At 35.8% G+C, this 16,148-nt stretch overlaps 1 pseudogene; it reads left to right on the forward strand.

Annotated features, from left to right (window-relative positions):
• The first annotated feature begins 14,877 nt into the window (after positions 1–14,877).
• LOC145002699 (uncharacterized) overlaps positions 14,878–16,148 on the forward strand; it is a 34,071-nt pseudogene continuing 32,800 nt past the window's right edge.

Consider the following 16,148-nt stretch of genomic DNA (forward strand, 5'->3'; position numbering starts at 1 on the left):
TCTGCCTCCTTAGGGTTAGGGTTAGGCTTAGCGGGATCAACTTTGGTCCCACTAGAAGAGGAACCATCTCGGGACTTTCCCTTGCGGTGGCTCTTAGACGGAGCCTTCCTCTTCTTGCCTCTTCCTTTCCCAATAGCCAAAACAGGAGCAGCGGTTGGATTGGGAGTGGGTGCAACAGACTTGTCCTTGAGGTTGCTTTCAGAAACCCTAAGGAGACCTTGGAGCTTACTTAGGGTGACATCTTCTTTGTTCATGTGGTAGGTCATCCTAAATTGATTGTAACACGGAGGCAAAGAGTGAAGCACCATGTCGATCGCCAAGTCTTCCCCAAAGTCAACATTCAACTTGCGAAGATGATCGACATACCTTTGCATCTTTTGCAGGTGCACGGTTAGAGATTCTCCATGACCCATTTGGGTGGAAATCATGTTAGTGAAAATCTCGTAACGCTCTTGCCTCGCGTTTTGGTGGTATCTCTCCAACAAGTCTTGGTGCATTTCGTACGGATACATGTCCTCATAGGACTTTTGGAATTCGGCGTTCATTGTGGCTATCATGATGCAATGTACCTTCGTTGCATCACGTTCATGAGTCTCAAAAGCAGTCATTTCAGAAGGAGTAGCGATTTCTGGGTTGATTTTCTCGAGCTTCTCATCGAGGACATACTCATTGTCCTCGTAGCGAGCAATCGTGTGAATGTATCTTATCCATTCGCTAAAGTTCGTCCCATCGAAAGTCACCTTTTGGCAAAGGCTCATCAATGTGAACGAGCTAGCAGCAGCGTTGCTCGCGTTCGACATCTACAAATAGAAAGGACAAAGATAGATTAGAATTTGAATCCCTAATTATCACCCACTAAGAAAAATTAGGGCTAGGATCCAACAACAATATTTACATATTAGAAAAGGGATGCTGTAATCCAACATGCAAACAATTTGAAGGTAACTGAATGACGATTCACTAATTCTCCACCATGAAAACATAACTTTAAGTTCTAAATGTATTGAGAATTCCTAGGTTTGGATGAGATTCATTGAAACTTTTCAATGGCATGTTTAAATCTCGATATGCCCCTCTCGTTTGTGACTGGGATACTGAGGATCACAATGTGGGTGTGAATTACCATGCAAATTCACATGGTGCCTTCATTGTAACAATCACCTATTCGATGTGCCGGTAAACCACACACGCTCCATCGAACTATGATAAACAATGAATCACCCTTTGCCACCTTTGCTTAGAACCAATTAGTGCGCCGGTAAACCACACATGCTCCACTAACTTCTTAGCAAGGGTGCAAAGTGTAATTTCATGGGATTGCATCAATTCACTTTTCCTGAAGTAACTAAGATTGGGAATTTTTTGAAAAACATGTAGTTAATTTGTATTTCATATTATACTTTTAATGAGGAGATGAGGTTGCCCTATCCTACCCGTTCGGCTAACGACCCTCCACCGATCAAGTAAGCGGTGGGTGTGAGTGTACACCCATTAAGCGCCATTTTATAGGCATCAACCTTATAGACCGGCTTCGTGAATGAGGCCTACTAACGGTAAGACTAGCATTTTAATTATACATCATATATATATATATATATATATATATATATATATATATATATATATATATATATATATATATTATATATATATATATATATATATATTAATCTTGTAATATTATATTAGTATAGGGTTGAATTTTAAACTTGTAAAATTCTAGGGTTTGAAATTTAAATTGTCTAAATTAAACTTTTAATCACAAAACATAAATTTAAAAACTTGAGGGCAAGTTTTAAACTTTTCATAACATGGGGGATCAAATAACAAATAATCTAAATTAACATTTAATCACATAATTATCCATATTTGATTTATTTAATAATTTCTTGCAAAACAATTTACCAATTTAATTAAAATAATTAATCAATTATCACATAAGGAATTAAATATTTTATTAATTGATAAATATCTTCAATTAGGTCAAGAATATACTTATATGTATCATAAAATCGGATTTATATTGATCTAATATGATTAAGGCAAGTATCTCAAAGAGAAACAACAAGAAATCCCAAAGTTACCTCTTTCTGACGCTTGGACTCGCCGAGTACCCCAATGGACTCGCCGAGTCGAGCCTACTCGCCGAGTCCATCAGACAGAAACACAAAATTCGAATTAAGCATGCATCAAACAAGCAACCAATGCATTAATTCAATAGAAACCAATCTAGTCTCTGATACCACTGATGGGTTTTAGTCATATGAACATTCCTATGTGCACATGCAACCCTAATGCTTGGATCTAGGTTTCTCTAATTGAACATACATTGAATCCAAGACTTCTAATGACTAATAGACTATAATAAAAATATGAAATCAGAATTAGAAGTTTACCTTGAATCACTTGCTTGATCTCCTTGTCCTTGGAACTTTAGAGTCACAATTGTCACTCCTCTAATGGCTTACAGACACCAACTAGCAAGAGGATGATTTGAGAGAGAGGAGAGGGAATTAAAATTGGCCAGGGTTTCTTATAAAGCACAAGTGCCGATTTCCCTTGACCCATAGGGTCTATTTATACTAGTGAGGCTCCTAAGGTTTCACCCTTAAACCCTAATTGGATAACTTAGGCCCTAAGCAATCCAATACCCTAATTGATAAGCCTTGGACGAAATCTAAGCCTATCCTAAGCCCTAGAAATCGTCCACCCCTTATCCATAAGGGATTATAGCCCAAAGTACAACTATCACACAATTGACAGTTTATGCCCTTTTATTCAATTTATCTCTTTAAGTCACCAAATTAATTCCTAATTAATTTATGACTTATATTAATCAAATAATAATATTATTATTCCTTATATTATTCTCATAATATATTAATAATATTTCTTCTCTCATAATAAATCATCCTGTCAAGTTGCTATGGTGAAGGCAATCCAAAAGGACCATGCATAACCGGGTCAAATACTTGCCTAAAATAGTTGTAGCCTTAGACACTATTCCAACACGACCTACCCCTTCGGTCCTCTCGACCGGATACTGACTAGCATATCTGTGTGCTGGTCTCCCCTTCGGTCCTCTCGACCAGATGCTGACTAGCATACCTGGGTGCTGGTCTCCCCTTCGGTCCTCTCGACCGGATGCAGGGGACTATTTCACCCCTACCACTACCACATAACATGTATCACATAATCTATCTAGCATGGCTGGGCATGACTACCCCTTCGGTCCTATCGACCGGTAATCTTGGGACTATCTCCCCTACTGTCACTAGCACATAGCATCATATCATACTAGCACATAAACATAACACAGGTAGTAGCAACCCTAGATGAATATCACAGAGACAATCATCTGATCATACAACTCCTACTAGTGGGCCGGAATTGTGGCCTTAGACCCACTGCTACTGGAAGGTAACTCACCTAAAAAAGAAGTTGCTGAAAGTCTGCTTGCTAAGCGCATGACTGCTGAATCGATAATCCTCCGGCTATAAATCATAAACATAGATTAGCCACTCATAAACACCCTTAGGTCAGATGACTGACCCACCCCTGGTCCAAGGTCAACTCCTTGGTCAAAGTCAACTTCCAGTTGACTGGACTCACCGAGTCATGTCATCGACTCCCCGAGTCCTTCTCCCACTAACCCGGTCCTACTCTACAAGTCCTCTTCCCACTCACCGAGTCACCCTTAACTCAATACTTGGGACGATAGAACCGGATCGCGATCCGACTCGCCGAGTCCAAGAGCAACTCACCGAGTCCATACGAGCAGATCTCCTACTCGCTTCCAAATCCTCACAAGAGCATCCTTTATGAGGATTTGGGTTACTGAGACTATTTCTACACGTTAAATTGCTAATTCCGCATGCGGATACGAAGGGTTGGACTGTCAACACCTAAACCCCTCTTACTCAGTAACAGTTCATATGACTCATCGAGTTTGAAGAACAACTCGTCTAGTTCCAGGCAATCTTCATAGGACTTGCCAAGTTGTTTATCCAACTCGCTGAGTCTAAGGCCATCTTCATAGAACTCGCCGAGTTCCACTTTGGGACTCGCCGAGTCCCTTCGACCCATTTCCCATACATACCAAAACTAAGACATTCAATGCTTCCAAACCATAGATCTATGTTCCTAGGGCATGCTTATCACGTAAAGTTGCAAACTTTACGTGCATGCATGGCCCTACAAGCTCCAAAAGGCGAATACAAGCTCTTTATGAGGTCATACACTCAATATGGACCTTAATCACTTCAACCACAAAAACTTTATACTTCTAATACGTCCATAAGGTCTAGATTTGAAGTCCTTTCGGATCATAAAGCACAAACACATGGAGTTTGGTGTTTTAGGGCTTAAAAACCACCAATTAGGGACAAAAAGGGAATATAATGAACTAGTGATCAAGGTAGGGACTTTTCTACCTGAATGGAAGCCTCTTGCTAGGTAGATGTCAGATCTACTTCTCCTCCTTAAACTCTTCCACCTCCTTCTTCTTCTCTTAAGCTTCAAACTTCCTTCACAAGGCCAAAATCACTCACAAGGACAAAAAGGGGCTAGGGTTTTGCTCTGCAGCTCTTCTGGAAGTGTTAGGGACAAGAGAGGCCGAGTTAGAGTGCTTAAATAGGATGCAAACACCCGGGTAAGTGTTTTTTCCCAAATAGGGCCTACTCGCCGAGTCCGGGAACTGACTCGTCGAGTCTGAGGCTCAGACCCCGCGTCTCATCCCGCTTCTACTCGGCGAGTTGGTCCTTCAACTCGCCGAGTCCAAGGCAAATTGCATTACTTAAGAATTATTAATTACAAGGTATACGTACCAGGAACCAGGTGCTACAGATAGAAACGTACATCTAATGAGACCTTGAAAGTCTCATAATTTCACTAAGTTGAAATAGTAAGTTCTTCGTTATAAAGTTTGAGGCTTTTATTCATTGTTATGTGTCATAGCTTCACATGAACTTTTGAAACAATTAGGTCAACAATGTATTAAGCTAGTACAACTGCCACTGTCGGGCTATTTACTTGGTTGTACACTTTTTGTTGCTTGTAATAATAATACATGCTTTGATTGATTCAAGAGCATATGCAAAGGTCTCATCCATTTGATTCGTCATTTTTTTTGTTGAATTTGATAGTAACTCAATGATTTTTGTTCTTGGCAGTGCCTTTAAAAAAATAATGAACTATTTATTTTTCTCTTAATGTGTTAAAAAAAATACATGACCGTTTCTTTTTTATTACTTCTGATATCCAGAGTGAATGTATTAAGCAAGTTCTAGACCACATGTGCATTTTAAATTCAATGAAATGAATAGTGAAAGTTTATAGAAATAACATCGTCTATGTGAAAGTAAGGGTAAAATCTGTGTAAATTGGTTAGTAATGAGATATAAATTTGTGAAAATTTACAGAAATATGCATTATTAATTGATGGAAATTTTTTAGTGGTTCACATGGATATGTTGTAGGACACATGTAAATCACAAATGAATCACATGTAATCACATACAAATCACAAAGTGAATTACATATGAATTACATGTGATTCACATGTAAATCAGATATAATTTACATATAAATCACATGTAAATCATATATAAATCATATGTGATTCACATGTAAATCACATGTGATTTACATGTAAACCACATATGAATTACATGTGATTCACATGTAAATCACATGTAATTTACATATGAATCACATGTAATATATATGAATCACATGTGATTGACATGTAAATCACAAGTGAATTACATATGATTCACATGTAAATCACATGTAATTCAAACATGAATCTTAAAAGATACAATAACATGTGAATATCATATTATATAATCACATGCGAATCTTACATGATATATACATATATATATATATATATATATATATATATATATATATATATATATATATATATATATATATATATATATATATTTGCGAATGTTATTGCATCAATCAATGTTATTTTTTTAATTTTCTTGTAGATTGGAAGATTTTGTGGAAAATATTGAAGAGTTGAAAAATGATAAATTGAAGAAAAATATAAAAATCTTGACACGAAGACATGAAAACGCTTTGAAAATGTGTAACATTTTTTGTTTTTTTATATTTTATTTTGGATCTTTAAAATACTTGGACTATTGTGTTTATAGATTAGTAAATAAAAATGAGTGTTTTTTTAATGATTTACTTATAAATAGTATAGTATAAGAAATATGCATATATGCACTTGAAAAAATATGTATATATGCACTTAAAAGTTGATTTTTTCGTTCAAAAATTATAGCCTTTTTATTAAATTTTCCAGATTTTTTAAAAAAATTTACTGATTTTTTAAAGTTTATTGTTTATAAAAAATTATAGTTTTTTAAAAAAAATAAAAAAAGATTTTTTTTTTTTTTAAACATCATGTTTTCTAAAAAGAATTTTAAAAAAATCTGCATATTTTTAAAAAATACAAAAACTATTATTTAAAAAAAATCCAAAAATTTGATTTATTATGTTAATTTTTAGACATTTTTATTAAGATTTCAAATAACACAAAAAATCAAATATTAAATAAGATTGGTTAGATGACGATCATGCTCTTAATGAGTTAGTTTTGATCTAACGTTCCACCTTTAGTTCTCGGGAAACTATGAGTTTTCAACGAATCTCAACTCTCTCTCTCTCTCTCTCTCTCTCTATATATATATATATATATATATATATATATATATATATATATATATATATATATATATATATAGGGTGAGGTTCAATAGAGAACCATAATTAACAAAGGAACCAAGGAACCAATCTTTTTTTCAACTTTTAGAACTTATTTTTTATCAAAAAAAAAAACTAAAAATACAGAAATTTATAACTTTTTATCATTTTCCAATGATATCAAATTCGATTTTTTTTACGTCAAATTCACAATGTGAATTTTTGAAAATTCACACGGTGAATCCGAAAAATATTTTTCACATTCACAATGTTAATATACGCCCGAAGGTGCACCCGAATCCCTCAAACCTGGCTCTGATACCAACTTGTAACACCGTAAAATTTAAAACAATTTTTCGCTTTTGAAATCACATTTTTAAATAAAACCATTCATTCACAAAATGTCATAACATCATGTTTTTAATTCAAAAATGTCTCCCAAGATCAAAATACATCCAATCCCATATTTGTGTACGAATCAAGCCGGCGCCTTCCCGCGGTCATCACTGGTACCTGAAACACATAACACTGAACACTATAAGCATAAGCTTAGTGAGTTCCCCAAAATACCACACTAATCACATAATAACCACTCGAGGCTGTAACTCTATTGACCCTCTGGTCAATGTGTCTCAGTGGGGCCCTCCAGCCCCAACTCTCTGTGGGCCTTCTGGCCCTAATTCTAGGGACCCGAAAGTCTCAACTCTGTAACTCTGAATCATGCATATCACATATCACAAAAAATCACAACACATAATAACATGCAATCACACTGGTATATAACTCTATAATACTCTGTCTCTGAACTCTATTACCACACTAGGTAAAGTATAGTGAGAAGACTCACCTCGCGTATCTCGGTAAATATCTGTCTCGGAATAAATGTGATCTAGCCTCCGCCTAATCACACAAAGTAATGCACTCATAAATACAACTAAACTCAACCCTAAAGGTCAACAAGGTCAACGGTCAACTTTGACCGAACTCGGCGAGTGCACTAGGGCGACTCGGCGAGTCTATACGAGTCCACTGACTCCCTTGGATCCTCTTTTGACACGTCGAGTACTTCCCTAACTCGACGAGTTCCACCTGGCATGAATCGCGGGGCCACCACGACTTAACTCGCCGAGTCTTAAGAACAACTCGGCGAGTTCCGGCTTGACTCAGCCCCCCTACTCTCCCTGACTCACTGAGTCGACCCCTCAACTCGACAAGACCACTCGCTGAGTGGTTACGGGCAAACTTCATGCTACTCGCCGAGTCTGTTCTTCAGACTCGGCGAGTCTATGCCATGCGTAAACTCAAACTCACTTCTGAGATCAGATATGTTCCATACAATCATAGATCTGGCCTCCCCAGGCATGATAATCACGTAAAGTCCAAACCTTGGTGCTCAAACAACAACTATTTGCTCCTAAATGATGTTTTAGCCCCATATCTCATAACTCTAGGTCAATACTCCCATGAATCCTCATAAAGCTTAAGGAATAAAGCTTCTCTGGACCTCTATGGATCCCATCTCAAGCCTCATCACAAATAGGGACGAAATGGACATCAAATCTAACCAACAAAGGGGTGGTCAAGAAACCCTAAACCCCTATGTTCATCATAACAACAGAAAAGGGAGCCAAAATATACCTCCAAAATGATTCTCTGAGCTCCAAAATCGAAGGATGTCCACCTCCCTTGCCTCCTCTTAGCTAGAATCTCCTTTGCCTTGCCAAACAAAGCTTCAAAGGTCAACAATGGCCTCTTCTCTCTCCCAAAACGCTCAAATCTCTTTAGGGTTTCTCTCTGGGGTTGGTGGCCGCAAATGACGGCCATAAGCCCCTTTAAATAGGTCTCAAACCCTGGAAATTAGGGTTTCATTAAACAGCGTGGACTCGCTGGGTCCACTTTTGGACTCGTCGAGTCCAGGCACGAACCCGCGCACAAAACCGCGATCCTACTCAGCGAGTTTGGACTCCAACTCGCCGAGTCTCCTCACAAATCTCCCAAAAATAAAAGAATAAAATAATACCTGGGAATCCGGGGTGTTATAATTGGTTTTATACTTATAATATTTTTTGGCCCCCTCGTTCATTCTTTATAAACATAAGAAAAAAATCAAAAGCTAATTAATAAATTAAGGAACTAGATAAGTTATTAACAAAAAGACCGAAAATCACTAAAAAATCAAAATTAATCACAGTAGGATACGAATTGATTTGAAAACTAAAAGTCTATAAAACCAAAATACTACTGTAGTTTACAATTTTCTAACTTAATCTTTGAAATCTTTGAGAAACAACATGTGACAACCCGAAATTTCTATCTTGTACACTTATTCAAATCAATCAAGTTTAGACTCGTTTTTGCTATCTTCTAGCATTGTTTAGAGTCAATTTGAGTGTTCTAAGCCTAGTACCTTCAAAGTTAGGGTTTAGAAATGAGTTCCAAAAGTCCACACTTCACAAATGGCTAAACACTCCAACTTGAGGAGTGTACGGCCGTACACAAGGAGTGTATGGTCGTACACCCTCCTCTGGCCATACACTCTAGGCTATAAAGGTGGGACTTGGCCTTCATTCAATCCTTTTCACTCTCCTAAGCCAATAACTCATTTCTCTAAACTAGCATCTGATTTTTCATCAAGTTCTTCAAGATTGTAAGTGTTTCTTTCCATGTAATGTTGATTCCTTACACCATCTTCTATAGATCATTGATTTCCTCCATGAAATCACTTCATTTTGATAGATCTTCAAGTGTTCTTCAATTTTACCAAGAACACCTACTATATTCTTGGACCTCAAACACCCCAAAGGCTTCTATATTGTAAGTACTCCTTCCTAGGCTTGTTACTTACTAGATATGCCATTAGAAATCGTCCAAATCATGTTCATCAAGGAGTGTACGGCCGTACACACCCCATTGTTTGATGGTTATTGGCCTCAAACTCTTATTTTATGCAAGCACAAGGTCAAGGACACTTAGAGGATGCAAGATATAGCCTTGAAAAACAACTTTTGACCATTTCTTCATGGAGTGTATGGTCGTACACTCCCTGGCTGTACACTCAGGTGGACGTACACCAGGTGGCCGTATACACACTTGTGTGGCCGTACACCCATTTGTGCAACCTTTTGCCTTTCTAACACTTCAATATAGGTGTTTTCTAAGTCCTAAGGTGTTTTACTTTCATAAATTAGTTGTATAAACGCTAATTGTATACATATATGTATCATTATATGATAAATAGGATCCGTGTGTGTGCTTAAGTCTTCACTTGGCACTTAGCATCCTATTTCACTTGTTCATCCAAACCACTCACCACAGGTGAGTTCATAACCCTGCACTCAACCTTTTAAAATGTTTTAAATGATTTTAAGAGGGGGGGGGGGGGGGGGAGGGAATACAAGTAAACACAATTGAAATTGTGTTAGTATAAAAATTTATATACTTGCTAAACATCTTGTTTCAAACCATTTTCAAACTGCTTTTCAAACATTGTAAGACTTCTTTATAAAACCCTCTCTAAACTGTTTAAAACTTTTGTCAAACTCTTTTAATTTCAAAATCATATTCAGTTATGTATTGGTATATAAGTATGCTTTAATGGACTTAGGACTATTGTGGATAACCTTGATTCCTGTTCCTTGTTTAGTTGTGGGCTTAGGGTAGGATACACTAGTCCGATTATCGATTAACTCATAATTATACATGTTAAATACGTAATAGAATATAAGGTTTTATCTTTAACAAACTTAACTTAAATCAATTGTTCAAGCTGAGCAATTGAGTCTTGTCTACAAGTCGAGATCAAACAAACATCTAGTAAACTATAATAGGTATAGTTTAGCGAACATATATAAAGAAAGAAAGTGAACATATACATATACAAAGAATGGAAGAGAAAATTTACATATACAAAGAACGGAAGAGAACATATACATACACAAGAACAAGAACAAACATATACATATACATATACATATACATATACATATACATATACATATACATATACATACAAGTACAGTAAGAATACGATAACTAGAATGTGAAATACTACTTTATGATACAACAATATATTGTCATATCACCTTTGTAACCAGAGTCTCCTGAAGGGAGAGCGGGCATCGTGTGTATAAATCTATACAAGATAGATACTTCCACACCCCGACTGCTAGCTACAGTCCCAGCCGGTAAGGCCAAGGGGTGACAAAATGTCACCTCACTATTTTATGATGCCAAAAGGTCGTCAGGTATTCAACCGTCAATCAACATGGTTACAACTAATTCACATTAAACCCCTTTAATTAATCAGATAGGAATTAAAGGCAATAAGACTCACCAAGGAATATAATACAACCTTGAGTCTTCATTTTGTCACTTCATAGTCAGTAGTGTCACTTTTGAGATAAAACACTCTATTTTCCTAATAGATGATAGTGATAAATGAGAGAAAACATACTTTTTACACCGTAACAAAGTACTACTATATTTTTCCCTACTATTACAAGTACCTATGCAAACATTACATTTTTATACAAAAACAAACATGAAAAACAGTCGGGCCTCGGGTAGAAGGCTACTTTATTTATAAGCAGAAAATATAGGATTTTCTAGGAAAACTTTACAAAATTTTCAAGGTTTTAAATACAAACATTTTGAGGCTTTTAAATACTAAATGACACTAAATACTTATGAACTCACCAACATTTTATGCTGATACTCTCTTTCAAAATAACTTGTATTCTCAGGGAACCAGTAAGATAGGTACACCCATGCAACTTTTGAAGGACGGAGTAGATCCAAGACTCGTCTTTATTTTGCTTGTACATTTTTGGTGTCATTTAAACATTACAAAGGAATACACATGTATTTAACTATTCTATTAATGCAATGAATATTGTTGCTTGCTTTTACTATTATGCATTGTTATGATACTGTGCATGACATCCTCCGCCCCCGAATGTTTCCGCCAGTTCGGTTTGGGGGTGTGACACAAAAAACCATAAACTAGTGACCCCATAAACTAGAAAAATATGGAGGTTTCTGTCTCTCTAGTCTTCTCTCTGTCGTTCGTTGACTGTTGTTTACCGTTTGCTAGTGCTTCCTGTTCACCGTTTGCTATTCCAACTTACATGGGGGGCTTAGGGGGGGGGGGGGGGGGGGGAGGGCAAAGTGGGTAGGTGCGTAGGGCCCACTTTTTTTCATTATATATTTTTATTTAATAATACAAAACTATAATAAAGATAAAGACCCTTTTTATCTTGTTCGTCCTGGGCCTTTGAAAACATTTCATTTTTTCAGGACCAGCCCTGCCGACTGATGTTATCTGGTGCTTCTTCTACATGTCGGACTTGAACTTGTGTTTACCTCTGTTGGTTCTTATTTTGTCTCTCCGTTCCAAAGTCCGTCTGCTCAGAGTTGTAAGTTCTTTTTATCTATCTGTAGTTTCTTTCGCTATAATATGTAATAATAATATTTAATTGTTGTTGAAAGATGTAGGAAGAGCTAGGACTATAGATCTTGATTATAGCCTATAGGTGCTTGTTTACTGTGGTATTAAAAGCCTACAACAAAACTTCATTATTTTTTTTATTGTTTTGTAATTTTATAGATTTTTATATTGCTAAAGATAATGTTATGCATAAATCTTGGGAAAATAAATTAGAATTTAGGATAATTTGGTTTGTTAAAGATGTATAGATTAGACTGTTATTTTTATTAATTATCTTTAAATTTTCATTAATGTATAATTATAATTGTTGTAAGAGAACTAGTAAATAAAAAATAATCAATTTGACAAATACAACTGTTAATTATTCTTTCAATTGGTTTTTTGTTAATTATTAGTTAAAGTTTTTCATAGTATTTTGAACAACTACGTTGCAAATATGTAGGATTACATAGTAAGGATTGCACAGGAAAATCAGAGATTGCATAATAATAAAAAGAAATAGAATTTCAATTTTTTTTACACTAAGTCCGAAAAAATAAGAGGTTGCATGATCCATTGTGTGCCCTATACAAAAAGCGTAAGTGCAAATACCGCTTGTGCTCATGTTAGGGATGATTGATCTCAAATTAAACTTATTTATATGTGAAGTTTTAGTTCCGGCCCCTCCGGTTTTAATGTTTGTGTTCCGCCTCTGGTGATATAAAAGGTATTCAATACATATTAAAATTAATTAGTTTATCATTACCTTATTTTAGATTTTTGAACGACAAAATAATTATATCGATCTGCACCCATCTTCTTTCTTTCTCTCTCGATCGACTGTAAATCACTTGTGTAGCACTACTACTGGCTGAAAATTTATATACATATAGAGGATCAGGAAAATAAGAGATTGGTGGGAGGTGGCAGATACAACCTCGTGTCACGTGAATCAATTTGGATGTATCTCAACATAGAGTATGGGTTTATATTTGCTTTTTAACTCCTCCAGCTTTACGTGACTTGTATTATTAGCCCTTTACATAGACTATCAATATATTCACATCACAATGGAGTATGGGTTTACATTTGTTTCTACATTATAAATATTTTCAATAAAAGTTATATTTATGGGTTATTTCTTTTATTAATTTGGGTGAAGCCGCTGAATATTCACATTTTTTCTTTTATCAATTTTAATGTTAAAAGAGTTGAAAGAAAAAGAAAAATAACAAATAAGTAAAAATATTAGTGTCTTACTATATTATGACAAGTTTTTGACTTAATTAACCATTCCTTACATAAAAAAATAAGTCCATAATAACAAGATTATATGAAAATATAAGAAATTTCTACATGTTTATAATAAGACCATCTGTTCTGTTAAGTAGTAGGTTGTGGTAAGATCCTATTCTAAATTTCACTTTGAATTGGAGTTTTCAAAATCTCAGGGGATAAAGTTGATTCAAGTAAACTTAAAGGGGGTTAAAGTACTAAATTCCAGAAAGGGTTATCAGCGTGGAAAGTGGAAACCTCTCCATATCGCAGAGCCTAATAAAACGGCTGTGCTTCCCAAGTAGGCAAGACTTTCCTGAGACATTATCAATATTTTACATTATCTTTACCGATATTAAAGCGTAAAAAATATTCTAATAAACGGCCGTGATTCTATGATTCCACTATCATACAAGGATAATTGTTGTGAATATACTTAAAAAACAATGTTAATTTCAATATAAAAATGTATATACATAAAAACTTAAAAAATTGGGGAGGCAATGAATTTTTTTCTCTTTCCTGTTTTGCCACCGAAGTTTTTATTCGACAAAACTTTAAAATGGTTCTTGTGGTTTTTGAAAATATCAAGTTTAATATTTAATTTCAAAAAAACCTCACAGATGGTCCCTTTGGTTTGAAAACTTTTAACAAATGGTCATTTTCGCTAACTTCGTTAACATTTGACCGTTAAGTGAAGGACATTTCTATCATTTCACCACCACATGAACCGTTTATGAAGTTTTGCCTTATTGTGTAAATAAAAAGAAAAAAATATAATTATTTAATATTAAAGGGCCCACCCTCTCTCTCTCTCTCTCTCTTCCCGTTTTTCTTCACCACCGGCCAAGAAGAGGCTGCCGACTATCAGAGTTTTCCCATACCACCCTTCGAGCTCACCACCATCACGTAGCACCCTCCCTTAATCATTGTTGTCTTCCATCCGTTCCTACAGTCCCGTTGTTGGGTTAAATACCGAGGAAGAAACGAACTTGTCGGAAAAACGGGATCGTCGGTCTCGGCAACAGATCTTCCACACCAAACCTTTTCTACTTCCTGTGTGTTTTTTCCCTTCTCAAATTGAAGAAGACGATGACCACACCCCCTATTAGTTGTAACCTGTGAATACAACCTTGTAAATATGATTGGAGGAAGTCCAAATGAGTCCATTCAGGTGAATACTCAATTCATGATATCTATTTCCCGTTCTTCTGTATGAAAAAAATTGAAATTGTCAAAATGCCCTAATGTTCTAGGTAGAACAAATTACTATCATGCAACTCATTTTTGTATTGTTCCTTGCTTGTTGCTATTGCTGGTGTTGTCTAGCCCTAGTTGTAACTGGCTAACAACTTCAAGTTGCCTAATTCATCGTCTTTACAATACAGATTTGTAAATGGTTCTGCATCTGGTTCTAAAACTTGCAGTGGTTGGGAATGAGTGGGTGAACAGTGATGTATCGTGGACAAAACTTCGATCTTGTTAATGAAAGTGGACATCAGGTAATTAAGTTTTGTCATGTAGATTGAAAATTGGGTGAACAATGGTGTATCGTGGTGCTTCAATCATCAAATTCGCCCTGATTGAAGATTACTTCAAGATAATCGATGCAATTGAATTCACCATAAAACAACATGACAAAACTTTATCCTAGAACTTACACAAATCTGACACTGTTCTTGCTGGTGTTTGACGAACATGGAAGATTCTATTGTCGGCATCACAGATTTGACGGGGGAGGGTGGAGGAGGTTGGGAAAGGTGAGGCAACTCCGATGGTCGGCAGCTTCTTATTGGCTGGTGGTGAAGAAAAACTGGAAGGGAAGTGAGAGAGAGAGAGAGAGAGAGGTGGGGCCCTTTAATATTAAATAATTATATATATATATATATATATATATGTATATATATATATATGTATATATATATATATATATATTTACAAAATAAGGCAAAACTTCATAAATGGTCCTTATGGTGGTGAAATGACAGAAATGCCCTTCACTTAACAGTCAAATGTTAACGGAGTTAGCGAAAAGGACAATTTGTTAAAAGTTTTGAAATTACAAGGACCATCTGTGAGGTTTTTTGAAATTAGGGACTGAACTTGATATTTTTGAAAACCACAGGGACCATTTTTGAAGTTTGTATTTTTATGCTCATTCTAAAAACACACAGAAAACTTTTGTGGTTTAGAACTGTGCAACAATTTTTTTGGCTTTAAGAAATTTGCCATAAAATTTTACCTCCCTTATCATCTTCCTTCTAAGACTTTTTGATTTCCACCGCCATGCCTAACCAATTAGATGCAACAAATTCCTTCTCCAACCTTCTTTTACCTTCGTATTGATTTATTTCTCTGTTTATGTTTTCTTTGTTTTCTCCATTTCGACTTCCCGCTTGTCTTCCCACCGCCTCCAAGAAAGCTAAGAAATTAATATTGATTTGTGGACGTCTTCTTAAATTGCCTTCTCTTGGGGTACCATATCTAACAAAGTGGTCAAATCAATTGCTTTTTTGCTTATGTCGATACGGAGGCAGCGCCGACTGTGCTGTTGGTGTTTATCGACAATGGTGGTGGGTCGGAGTGCCATGTTGATATGATCATTGCAATTGATGAGATAAAAACCTTTAAGATCGAATAGATCTTTGAAACAGGTATATAAAGAATGTAAAGCAATACTCAAGAATGTATTTGAATATGTCGAATGATTAAACTTTCAATCCTC

This window comes from Lactuca saligna, chromosome 6 (assembly GCF_052625555.1).
Source record: "Lactuca saligna cultivar CGN05327 chromosome 6, ASM5262555v1, whole genome shotgun sequence".
Taxonomy (NCBI): Eukaryota; Viridiplantae; Streptophyta; class Magnoliopsida; order Asterales; family Asteraceae; genus Lactuca; species Lactuca saligna.